General features: G+C 41.3%; 1 protein-coding gene across 3 annotated transcripts in view; it reads left to right on the top strand.

The window, feature by feature from the left end:
* The window catches only part of rev3l (REV3 like, DNA directed polymerase zeta catalytic subunit), a 183996-nt gene that overhangs the window by 104028 nt on the left and 67196 nt on the right, over positions 1-12772 (top strand). The window lies entirely within an intron of this gene.

The following is a 12772-nucleotide window of genomic DNA, read 5'->3' as shown; positions in this document are numbered from 1 at the left end:
AGCCACGTGAGACACACACATCTATGTACAATTATTCTAACTAGGAGGGGATTAATCTAGCTGTCAATGTGTGTGTAATGTAGGCCTCCGTTAGTCTCAATAGCCCATGGATTTGCGCTTTGGAAAGTTTCCAGGGTGCAAGCCTGGGCAAGATTTTTTTTATGGAAGACCAGCAGTTGCCCAAGCTGCAAGTCTCCCCTCTCCATGCCACTGATGTTGTTCAAAGGAAGGGCATTAGGACCCATACAGCTTGGTACCGGTATCATCGCAGGGCAATGTGTGGTCAAGTGCCTTGCTCAAGAACACACATGCAGCCTCAGCCAAGGCTTGAACTAGCGACCTTCAGATCACTAGACGCACTCACGCGCCAACACAGATGTCAATAAAGTGATGGCAAAGCATTTGAACAGGTTAAACTATACCGATGGCTTGTCAGCACTAATACTGAGCCAGTCCGAATCCACCTTGTTAGCGTTGTTGCTGATAATAAAAATAAAATAACTGGGCCCAGAATGCACATACTCTTACAACTCAAACATATTTTTATTTTAATTGTACACAAGGAGAACAGCATGGCCCCTGTCATCTACACTGTTCTGAAGCCAGTAGAGAAAACTGCTATTTTTATACAGAATTGGTTTATCAGTTATGAATATTAACCATGTAGTAAATTGTATGTTTGAATTCTTTATTTGCAGGATCATTTTCCATGAACAATATAGTTAAAAGTCAATAGGAACTGCAAGCTTGCATTCTGAAGTTAATAAAGCAATTGTCCCTTAGTTGTTGGGTGTATTTCACATCCTTCCATTATTCTTATCTCATCTGTCTCTGGCACCCCTGTGGTGTAAAGGGAAGCAATGTTCATCCAGGTTGATTACACACGGCCACAGTAATTCTCACCTATCTGCAGTGGGCAAGGTTGGCTCTGGGTGTCTCGCTTCAAAGGGCTCCCTTGTCTGGGTTTGACTATACACTGCCACAGTCATCCTCACCTGTATGCTGTCTTTCACCCTTGCCTTGCTGTAACTCCCACACTGCCTCCTTTTTGTCCTCTAGAGGGCATCACAAATCTTACTGAATTTCAGTAGTGCAGAGTTTCTGAAACTCCATGACAGTTGGCTTTTAATATTAGGGATGTATGTACAACAGTCCTGATTAATAATGCTACAAGTACCACCTCCCTTAGCCAAAAGGAAGTCTAGTGCTAGTTGATTTTGCAGGGCCACAGTGCCCATTGTCAGCATTTCAGCTTTAATGACATTGATGACCTGGCTTGTGTCATGTAATGCTGAGGTTGTGTTAGTAGCCAGTTTCCCCAGCAGTGCGGAGGCCACTCTGGCAGATTCCCAGAACGGAACACTACAATCCAGTAATGCTCAGTCTCCATTGTCCTTCAATAGCAGCCCCACATATTAGGATATAGTTCTGTTTACAGTTCTAATTTCACGATCAATGTAAAACGGAGATTCAAACTCACTACGATTCAGGGGTATAGGCCACATTGGCAATCCACATTCAGAATGTCCCGGCCCTCTGTAGAGCATACCCTACAACCTGATTGGATAGTATGCAAGGCATATTCATAACTAAGATGAAGAAAAGTGTTAAGGGTATTAGTGGGGTACTTTTGCATTTTAGGTGGAAGATAGATGCCTAGATTACCTAAAACTTGTGCATTGTGATTACTCGAGGTGACAAATATTAAAGATCAAGGGTTAAATCCATCAGACCTAATCATCAAGGTTCTTCTGGCTACCTGTTCCCTCATCCGGCAGCAGTGCTGGTTTGATGGGTAAAGCCATGTCGGCTTTCCTTTGACCATTAAAGCAATGTATCTGGTCAGCAACACTTAGAATGGACTTTTCGCAGTGGGCTCCGGGCAGTTCTTTCAATGTTAGGCATTTACCGGGACTCAATCTCCTGGCCCCAGAGTGGCCTCCGCACTGCTGGGGAAACTGGCTACTAACACAACCTCAGCACTACATGACACAAGCCAGGCCATCAATGTCATTACTGCTGAAATGGCTGGTAGGTCTGACACTCTGCAGCCATCGCAATCTTCTGTGCTTCGAGTACCTGCTGATGGAAACCTTTAAGATCCTGTGTTACTACTATACAATATTGCAACTTTTCTTTTTACTCAGTATGGATGTCCATCTGTTTTTTAATAAGGGAAGGGTGACTGGCAAGCACGTGGGACATCCAGAAGCACTTTCACGTGGAGGTTGGCCTGAGAACACAGCACATTGTCATGAGGACCAGTGGAAGCGTCTCAGGCTGCTTCAGCTTGGTCTCATTGTGCAATTCAGCTTAGCTGCCCTGTAAGATTGACAGTGCTAAGGGTAAATGAAATTATGTTTACACTATAAAGCTTTTGTTAGTTCCTATATAACTTTATCCATAAAGTGAGGGTTGTTATCAGTTGAGATTTTCTCAGGGATACCAAACCTGGGAATAAATTCTCTCAATAGCATTTAGCAACAGTTACAGCATAATTTCTGAGTTTGATAAGCTTCTACCCATGGAGATAGCAAAGCAATAACAGGTGCATAATCACAGCCCATACATATAAGTAACTGTATAAAGTCCATTTGGAGATGCACAAATAACCTCCAAGGGGAGGGTCCAGCAGTGGCAGGTACCAGCAGTGTCTTTCAAGGTTATGTCTGTCGCAAATCATACAGTTGCTGCTACTTTTCTTGCTATGGTCAAGAATCTCTCAGTTTTGATTATACCCATCGTCTGTCTATATACTCTAAAACTCTCATGCTCTTGTCTGTTTGTGACCTCCAATTAGTGCAAACGGTGCATTACAGCAGCTCTTTTTTTGGCTAAATCAACTTAAAATGCACTAACTTACAGAATGTAGGCAAAGTTCAGGGTTATATATTCATATAAAATTGCTCATTCGCAAAAATCAACAGGCTGGCTTTCACCCGAGAGCCAATCTGCCATCATGAAAATCGGGACGCGACACTACAACGCATGCCACGGCCAGCCTCAGCAGCGACACCAACTGGAGCAAAAGGGCAGGGCAGCTCTATTTCGAGCGGTCACATATCACCATCAGCATGTGCAGGATTGGGACAGATCTAACTGCCACCCATCAATAAGAGATCATTAAATCTTATTGTAATGACATATTTCTCTTTCAATATTTTTATCAGTTTTTGCATAAAGGAATACAGAGTACAAGAAGATATATTATGTCAAAAAAGTACCAAATATATCATATTAAAAATACAGTTACAATCACAAAATCCTGTATTCATAAAAGTTAAATTAAATCGTAATATTGAAACACAAAAAATTTGGTATACAGAAAAAAAATCTAAAACCACTACCAAAGTCAGAGCTGTTACGAAAGCAAGATAAAAGGGGGGAAAACGCTTATTGTATAATATATTATTAGCCACCATCTGTACTTTTACAACAAATCAAAGGTTTTGAAAATAACTCAAAAATGGTCCCCACAATGTATAGAAGTCTTGACTAGATTCAAAAACTGAACATCAGATCTTCTCTAAATTTAAGCTTGACGTAACATCCCGTAACCCGTAATGACGTACTTCGAGACACCCATAAAACCCTTTGCTTGCAGTCAAAGGACAGCAGTGACTATATCACGTCCATTTAGGAAAGTGCCAACCACATCATCAAGAATAATCAGCTTCCTTTGGTGTTACTGCTTCCTATCTTCTGTCCAACATTAGGGTAAAAAAAAATATGGTCAACCTAATTATGTCACGTGGAAAGAGAAGGGGGATGCCAAACGTTGTCAGGAAGCAGCAAGGAGAGGGAGAGAACGAGAATCGGATGAGGCCAGGGCCGCAGGACTCCAGGGTCAGAGTCAGGACAAAAAAGATGAAAGGAGGAGAGACATGCACGTCTCCAGAATGACAACAACAGCCACAGAAGGAGGAGAGAGGAAGAGACAAAGGAGCTGAGAAATGCATGTCTCCAAGATCAGAGACAAAGAACAAACAGCAGAAGAGATGAAGAGACGGGGGATGAAAGGGCTGCACGTCGCCAGAATGACAACGAGAGGCAAAGGGTGGCAGATCAACTAGAAATGTTGCCATCAGAAGTGTCCTTTGTTAAACGAGGAGGAGCTATATTTCCCTTGCTATGCGTCTTTCTTTATTAAACTGAGGTTTTCTTCTTCAGTTTCCAAAGCAATACCAATAGCATTAAGGAAAATTTAATGTTCATTCTGGTCACATCAGACTGCACTACCTTTCTCTCAAAGGGTGCCCCAATGGGTCACCCTGTTGTCTAGTTCTTTATAGTTTTGCATATAGTGTGCTTTAATCCATAAAGTCCTTTCTGCCTCTGGCGCATCACACTGTAATTTTACTGGTTCATCGAAAACATTTGGAAGTTATTGGCAACCTAATCCCACTGGGGTACTACATGGCCATAAAGAAATGCAGTTGCAAAGGAGTCAGCTTGTTTGTTCCCCCTAGGTTTTTCATTCTTCACATTAGTATGAGCCGCATATAAACAATTGTAGGAAGTAATTGAAAAACAGGGAAAGGTTCATAGTTCACCTTGTTTTATCGGAGTTGGAGGAGGTGAGAAACCCATGTAGTTTCCATAATTGACCATTGTCATGTGCTACTCCAAAAGCACAACAATTCAATGCAAGGGTGCAGCCTTTCGTTAAGGCAAAAAGATTCAGCTGCTTGAGTTGAACAGGAGAGAGGGTAGCTGTGCCACCTCAGCTATTATATGACATGTGCATACTGCACATCCACTAAAATTTTCTATAAGTTCTTTTAGTATCAGATCGGAAGGAAAAGTTGTCAAAAAATTACATATGGATAGAATTTAAATCATACAAATCTGGAGTACAGTTTGTGAACAAATAGTTAAACTGCATAGTCTCAGGTGCTGGTGGTGGAGGCCCAAGGGCATCTTTGAGGCCAGTGTCAGGCTGTCCGCAAACAAGAAGATTTCCCCCTTGTGGACATCCCCATTTTTATCCCTACAGTGTCCACCGTCCCATTTCCATGTTGGTTCAATCAAAGAAGTGTAAAACTCATGCATTTAGAATGGTATTATCCAAACAACTACGCTGTTCAGAGCACAAGTTACCAGTCACAAGTGGATAGTATGTCTATAAAGCCAGTAATGTTAAGCCCAAAGTTGACAGTAAAATTTTAAACACAAGTTAATCTGGTTACAATTAATCAAAATTTGATCACTGTCAATTCACTTACGTATAAAACAAAGTGAGAATTGAAATAACATTCAAACTGTATAGGGCAGTGATCATAATACTTTTAAAGCAATGTACAATATTGCTCAGAGGCTTTTGTGGAGCAGCCCAGGAATTTTCTCAAGTAGTGTCCTCTATCTCCTTAACAGTTTTAATCTTTTGTTGTAATTATTTTTGGCAATATTGTAAAATACCCTATTTTGATTAACTGTTTCATCTTGCACAAATAACAATGTATGTTTTTCTTTTAACCTCGGATGCAACTTATTTACAATGACATTTATTAAGACGGGCATCCCCACTACTAGAGTTAATCTGGAATACCTTTGAAAACATTTATGCATGCGTACTACATATTCAATAATGTCATTGTCTTTGTACAACACTGTATGTTTTTTGTCGGCCATGGAAACAATTTCCTTAGAGCTCCTAGTAGATCAGTTCAAGGTACATTTTAAATCAACTTTTCGCTTATCCCTTCTGCGCTCCATCTCCTGTAGTGCTATTGGGAACCACTGCCTTTGGTAGGGCACTGGCTGACGCCAGCCTCACCAAGTACTCAGGCATCACTTGGCGTTGGCCGTGTCTGGGGAAGGTAGGCGTACAACATCTAGTTCATCCTCAAACTGGTGCCAGTGGTTTCTTTACACGTATTGAAGGAGACAATATTATCTTTTGCCTGTTCTTTCTATGTCTTCTCCTTCTTAACTTTTGCTCACTTTCTCTGCTTTTTACAAGATCCATCCAACAATTTCACATCAACAATGAACAAACACAGACCACCCAACAGTCTTCTCACATTTTCTTTTAATAACATCTCCAGACACTCACATACGTATATTGTACCCGTAGAATATACTTAATAAACACAAAGTACACTGCAGATGCTGTGGTAAAATCAACACGTAAATCTGCCTCCTCTTCCAGCTGCCTATCACCTCGCTCATGATTCTGCCTTCTTTTACTACCCATAGTGCTTTCCCCTTGCATTCCTTCTTCACCTTTCCTGCCTATCCTCTCCCCCATCCCTTGATCTTTCCTTTGATTGGTTTTTCACCTGGCACCTTCTCTTCCCCCCCCCCCCCCCCCAACCTTCTTTATAGGGCCCCTGCCCCCTCCTCCTTCAGTCCTGACGAAGGGGCTCGGCCCGAAATGTTGACTGCTCGTTTCCACGGATACTGCCCAACCTGCTGAGTTCCTCCAGCGTGTTGTACGTGTTGAATATACTTAATGTTTTCTACTCCAAAAATGTACAAACATACACACTACAGAAAATCTTTAAGAGGTCTGGGACAGGGGACTTTTATGCCACCATTCGTGAATACACAGTCAGGGCACATAAACACGCATGAACACGCGCACTCACATACATTTTGGATTTCCCCTTTTTTAAAAAAGCACATGCTTGCCAAATTTTCCTGTGCTTTGTACGGGGTATGGCCCAGGACACAGCCTGGGCCAGAACAACCTTTTTTTTGATGCTGCAGCTTTTCTATGTCAGCGACTAAGAGATTGACTTACCCTGACTACGCCACACAGGAGGAAATTTGCATTCCAGCAGCAGAATCAGGTTTATTATCACCAGCATGTGTCGTGAAATTTGGAAACTTAGCAGCAGCAGTTCAATGCAATACGTAATACAGAAGAAGAAAAAAATAATAATTTACAGTATACATATACTGACTAGATTAAAAATCATGCAAAAATAGTAACTATATATTAAAAAAGTGAAGTAGTATTCACGGGTTTAAGGTCCATTTTGGAATCGGATGGCAAAGTGGAAGAAGCTGTTCCTGAAACGCTGAGCGTGTGCCTTCAGGCTTCTGTATCTCCTACCTGATGGAGAACTTGAACTCTGTCCCTGGCTCAAATATGAGCAGCTGAGGATTTAGGACTGATCAGCTACTGGGGCTGAATTCCTAGTAAAACAATTGTCTGTTAGTTGTTGGGTTTATTTCACATCCTTCCATTATTATTATCTTGATTGTCTCCAACATGCCTTGCTGTATAAAGGGAAGCTGTGTTCTTCTAGGTTGATTGCATACTGCCACAGTCATTCTCATTTATCTGTCTGCAATGGGCAAGATTGGCTCCAACAGTCTCAAAGTTCTCCCTTGTCTGGGTTTGACAACACTTCACCTCAGTCATCTTCACCTAGATGTTGTCTTTAACTTGCCTTACCAAAATTTTCACATGAGCTCCCCCTGAATCCCATACAACCTAAACTTCCATGTGGGACCTGTTCAGAGGCCATATGGACATTGTTTGCCTTGTCTTTAAGTTACCTTCTCAAAGAAAAAACTCCAAAAGGTGCACAAAGCCATGCTGACTGTTCCTGATCAGGATTTGACTATGCAAGTGACAAGCAGTAGATCTTGTCCCTCAGATTTCCCTCCAGTACCTTCCCTACAACTGAAACTCAGGCTCACCAACCTGCACAAGCAAGAAAAATCCTGCAGATGCTGGAAATCTGAGCAACACACACAAAATGCCGGAGGAACTCGGGCAGCATCTCGGAAGAGAGTACAGTTGACGTTTCAGGCCGAAACCCTTCGACACTGGCCTGTAGTTTTCTGGCCTCCCCTTGCTACTGTTCTTGAACAATGGAATATTAGCAGCCCTGCAGTCTTTTGGGACTTTGTCAGAGGCTGTTGTTGCCAACAATATTTAAAAGCTGCTGTAAATTCTTCCCATTTCCTCTACAATTTCTAAAGGTGATTCTAAGTTTCCAGTTGTCTGTAATTTTAGTTCTGTGTCCCATATCCCTTCTAACTTCTTTCTTCAGCCTCATACTTTCCTTCCGTGATATCCAATATAAACTCAAAAATCCACATTACTACATTGCAAACCTTGGGTCTTAATTAACAATTGTTTTCACAATTTCCACATTAACTGTGTCTTTCTACCTCAGTATGTTTATTTTCTGTCTCTTAACTACCAGCTTTTAAAGAACTATTATCTTGACAATCTCTGAAATTTGTCACAGACATTGCCTTTACTTGCTCATTGTTTTCACACTTTTCCTGCCTGTTGAGGTGTCTGTGACTTGAAATGTCAACTTTCTTTCTCTACCCCCACCTGCCCCCAACTCCCCATGCCAAGTGCTCCCAGCAATTTTTACTTTGTGTTAGAGATCTAGTATCTATTTAGTGTTTCTATTGGAGCATTTAGAAAATTGTGGAGACCTGAAAGGAAATTGAGTTACTGAGGCTGTGTGCTAAGCAGCAGCAGCAGAGCCTGGTCTCCAAACATCTGTCATTGGCTGTAATTATAAGGAAAGATTGGGTAGGTTGAGCTTATTCTCACTGACATGTAGGGGGAAGTGGCTTTATCCCAATGCTGTGGATTCTTTAACTTCTGTAAGGTGAGAGGAAAGTAACTTGAAGGAGATTTTGAAGAGTAAATTTTTCACACACAAGGTGTTGATTATCTAGAATGAGCTGCTAGAGGAGGTTAAAAATATAAGATATAATTAGAACCTTTGTGGTAATTGAATAGATACTTGGATAGGAAGAATGAAAAAGGATATGGGCCTAAACCAGGCAAATGGGATTAGCGCAAATAGGCATTAAAGTTGGCATGAATGCAAAGAACTGAATGAGCCTGTTTGTTGATTTTTGGTTCTGTGACCTCATCCCTTAATGTGGTAGTGCGTATAAAAAATTCCACACTTTTTAAAAAAAAACTTCAAACACAGGTGTTTTCCTGTATTCAGAATTGGAATGAAAGCAAGTCATCCTTAACTCTGAGGGACTGCCTGAGAAGAGGAGAAATCTCCAAAGTCAATCAAAGACTATCAATACCAGTAGCTTTGATGGGATTAACTGAGGAAAATCTAAGCCAATTATTTTATGTGCTGTCAACTGTGTAGCAATCACTATATATTTAAAAATGTTTGCTGGATTAACAAAATGGGTTAATGTAATTTAGAACTTTACACAACTTCCTTTGTAGAAACGTTTTAACTATACCATTCCCACTTTTATTTATCCACCCGAGAAGTCTGAGACCTGTGGAATGCACTAATTGTATGGTACTTAAAATACCTATTTTAACCAAATTAAATGAAAAACCAGTTCTTTGTCCCCAGTCTCCCATTTCTTCTGTTATTAGTTCACTGATTAATGTTATCTTCTTGAAAGAAGCCTGAAACACTCAGTGAATTTCCCTTGAACACAACATCTAGCTGAACCAGATTGTTGACTGATACATATCTGATCTTTAAGTTACATATTACTTATGGGTTTGCCTTTTTATCTTGTGAATTTGGTGACTTTGTATCATTATACTGAGCAAAGATAATTAAACTGACAAAACTTTCTGTATTCTTGAATGCCTTCATTGTGTTATAAAGGACAGAATTACAAACATAAAGCAAACTTTCATTGATTTTTATATCTCCTGGGAAATACCAAGGGCTCTTAAGTTCGTATTTAGATTTTTTTTAACAACCGCTCTAAAGAGCTTGGAGCACTTTCACAATTCAGGCCTCGTGTAGTCAAACAACAATCATCAAGTTTTATAGATGTTCATGACTTCTGTATGTGACATTAAGCTGTTGCCTTTTTGGATTGTTTATTCCCAATTATAGAAACCATAGAAAATCTACAGCACAATACAGGCCCTTTGGCCCACAATGCTGTTCCAAACATGTAGGTACTTCAGAAATTAGCTACGGTTACCCATAGCCTTCTGTTTTTCTAAGCTCCGTGTACCAATCCAAGAGTCTCTTAAAAGATCCTATCGTATCCACCTCCACCACTGTCGCCGGCAGTCCATTCCACACATTCACCACTCTCTGCGTAAAAACACTTGCCCCTGACATCTCCTCTGTACCTACTTCCAAGCACCTTAAAACTGTGCCCTCTCATGTTAGCCATTTCAGCCCTGGGGAAAAAGCCTCTGACTATCCACACGATCAGTGCCTCTCATCATTTACTATGGAGAGATTATGGTGAACCTCACTTGATAATAATCAAATGGGAGATGGCCATTGGATCCATGCTAACTCTCAGGAGAGCAGTCCCTTTCCACCTCCATGTTGACCTGTTCCATGCAACAGTTTCTTTCACATGCCTCTCAATTGCCTTTTGATACTTTCTTGACACTTGACTACACTAAGGGGTAATTTTCAGTAACTGATTACAAACCTGTACTTGATGGAACCCTGTGCTGTGATGGAGAGAATGCTAATCCACACAGACCATACCCAAAGTCAGTGTCAAACTCAAGGTTGTGGAGCAGTGCTGACTGCTGGAATACCGTACTGTCCTCCTTGCAAATCAACCCCCTCCTTGTTTGTGTTAACTGTCCTTGTAGGTTGAAGTACAGATCAGTTGAGTCTGCTCATCTAAAAATTATCCTATACATTAATAATATATTAAGGGACTCAGCAGGTCAGAAAAGGAATAAACAGTTGATGTTTTGGATCAAGGTCCTTCATCAGGACTGGAAAGGAAGGGGGAAGAAGCCAAAATAAGAAGGTGGGGGGAGGGGAAGGAGTACAAGCTTAGAAGGTGATAGATGAAGCCTGGTGAGTGGGGGGAATGAAGTGAGAAACTGGGAGGTGATAGGTGGGAAAGTTAAAGGGCTGAAGAAGGAGAATGTTGATAGGAGAAGAGTGGTGGACTGTGGGCGAAAGTGAAGTAGAAATGGCACTAAGAGGATGTGAGAGGCAGATAGGAGAAGGGAAGAGAAAAGATGGGAGCCAGAGTGAAGAATAAACAAATGGGGAGAAGAGAAAATTACCAGAAGTTAAAGGAATCAATTGTTCATGCCATCAGGTTAGAGGCTACCTAGACGGAGTATGAGGTGTTGCTCCTTCATTGTGGGAACAGGAAAGGTCATCGTCTGACATGTCAGAATGGGAATTAGATTTAAAACGGTTGGCCACCGGGAAATCCTGCTTGTTGCAAAAGGAGGAAAGGTGTTTGACAAAGCAGTCCCCCAGCCCACATCCAGGTCTTACCAATGTAGAGAAGGCTGCATTGGGAACCCTGGATACAGTAGATGACCCTGACAGATTCATAGGTGACGTATTGGCAAACCTGGAAGGACTGCTTGGGGCCCTGAATGGAGGTGAGGGAGGAAGTGAACGGGCATGTATAGCACTTCCACCTGCAGGATTATTAGTGGGGAGGGACATATGCGGAAGAGAACCACAGAGTGACTCCTGTGGAGAGTGGCACATGAGGCGGGGGAACGTGTTTGGTGGTAGGATCCATTTAAAGGTGATGGAAGATGTGAAGAATTAGGTGCTGGATGCAATGGCTCGTGGAGTGTTGAGTAAGGACAACAGCAATTCTATCCCTGTTAAGGTGGCAGGAAGTTGAGGTGAGGACAGATGGTTCGGGAAATGGAGATGCGGATGAGCATAGCATCAATGGTATAGGAGGATATTTCTGATGCTCTGGCGAGGGAAGTCTCATTCTGGGAACGGATACAGTGGAGACAAAGGAACTAGCAAAAGGGAATGGTATTTTTACAGATCAAAGGGTGGGAAGAGGTATTGTCATGATAATTGTGAGAGTCAGTAGGTTTATAAAATGTATTGGTAGACAGTTTGTCCCCAGAGATGGAGACAGGTAGACTGAGGGAGGTCCCTTGAATGGGCCAAATGAATTTAAGGGCACGGTGGAAGTTGCAGGCAATGTTGATGAAATTTGACAAGCTCAGCATGAGTGCATGAAGCAGCACCAATGCCATCATCAATGTGGCACAGAAGTCCTATCTGTGAGTCCTGTGTCTGGGTTACCTTTTGTTTTCTGGTTTACTAATTTCATCCTATAACTTCATACAATTTGTTTTTTTCTTTGCTTTCCTCTGACCAAAGGCACAATGGTATAGAAACATACCCAGAAAAGAAAATTCATGCAGGAGAAAGGGGGAAGATATAAACTTAAGTGGATCAGCCATAAATCAGGGCAAAGGCCCTCAATATTCATTTGTATTGTGTGATTCAAACCCAAGAAAAATCAAGAAGCTGTTTATTCACAAGCTTTCATTCGTGTATTTTAACTCCACAACATAGGAAGAAAGAGACTTATTGCATACGTCCCTAACTGACGCTAAATGCAGTCAAGTAGAAGTCCATATCTTACACATCCATGCCAGTTCAATGGATCATAAGCTTCTAGTCCTGTTTCTTAATTTTGTTTAATTTTAAGGTGTTGAGTTGTAAATTTAAACACAAATTTCTGCCTCATTTGGATCTTGCATGTTGTGTGTGGCCCTGAGTATAGTTTCCACTAACCTGCTGTACTCTTTGAAAGATGGTTCTTTACATAGGCTATTTTGCTGAAGTCAATCACTGAACAATTAAACTTTTAAATTTCTGGCTTTTAGCTCATTTAAGGGAGGGAAAGAAGTATGGCCACCTTGAGTATCACTGGGGACTGATTAGCCTCTGCTGACATATGAATGCTGTTACCATTGAACCAACCCAGTTAAGAGTAGCTTGGAAGTGGGTGACCAACAGAAATTTAAAATAAACTTGGTGTTAATGTTGCAAAATGTACTGCATTGAACTTGAAGCATTTTCGTGTTATA

Source organism: Hemitrygon akajei, chromosome 9, assembly GCF_048418815.1.
Source record: "Hemitrygon akajei chromosome 9, sHemAka1.3, whole genome shotgun sequence".
In the NCBI taxonomy this organism is placed as follows: domain Eukaryota; kingdom Metazoa; phylum Chordata; class Chondrichthyes; order Myliobatiformes; family Dasyatidae; genus Hemitrygon; species Hemitrygon akajei.
This window is presented reverse-complemented; position numbering and strand designations above follow the sequence as displayed.